This window comes from Natrix helvetica, assembly GCF_964273705.1.
Source record: "Natrix helvetica genome assembly, chromosome: 8".
Lineage (NCBI taxonomy): Eukaryota > Metazoa > Chordata > Lepidosauria > Squamata > Natricidae > Natrix > Natrix helvetica.
The window spans coordinates 1,126,030-1,126,894 of NC_138559.1; positions in this window are offsets into that span (position 1 = coordinate 1,126,030).

An 865-nucleotide genomic window follows, 5' to 3' on the forward strand; every position below is an offset into this window, starting at 1 on the left:
CCAGGTGTCCTGTGGTGTTCCCTGGCCCTCCAGGCAGAGTGGAGGCTCCCTCGGCAGGCGGCATCCTTTGTGAAGGGTGGGGACAGCAGAGGCCGAGTGGTCTGGTGGAGCCGAGTGGGGATAGCTCAGGGGGGGGGGGGGGGAGGTGAGCTGAGAGAGTCTCCTATCCCAACAGAGGAGCTCTTTGAACCTCCCCGGCCTCCGTTCATCTTCGCCTTTTGAAATCTAGCCTTCTCCAGTCTAGGAAATCCAACCAAGGAGGGGAGAGGGGACAGAAGCAGGACAGGCTCTGACCGGCTCTCTCTTGATTGCAGCGAAGTTGGGCTGGCACATAGTGGGCGAGGGGCAAGGCTGGCATGCTGGGAGGAGCCTGGTTTGCCCCCTCGACCTGTTTGGTGGGCTTAAGCAGCCATTCCTGGGACCCTCTCCTCTCGCCAAAGACTGAGGAGGCCTCCCTGGTCAGAAGAGGAAAAGAAACTCCCAGCCGTCCAAACTGCTTTGCCACTGGGGCCCTTTACTGGAAGGTGACCGCAGCGCTAAGGATGGAAGTGGGACTGGTTTATTCATCCGATTTAGCCTCCACCCCACCCCCACCCCTGAGCTCACCAAAGGTGACCCTGGAGCCCTCAATGGGCATTAGAAATACCCCAAACCTCCACGGCTGTGCCGTTCTCTGGCTAGGCCCCTTCGAGACCCAAGTTTCACCTAATTATGTGTTTCTGCTGTCTCAGCCGTGGATCTATTTTGTGTTAGCAGTGGGCGTGTGTGGCTGTCTCCAGAATGTGCAGACCCACGTTTCAGGTAAGCAGCAGCTGATGCCGTGGCTTCTGTCGCACTCGCATCCCTGTGGGCTAGAGAGAAAAAA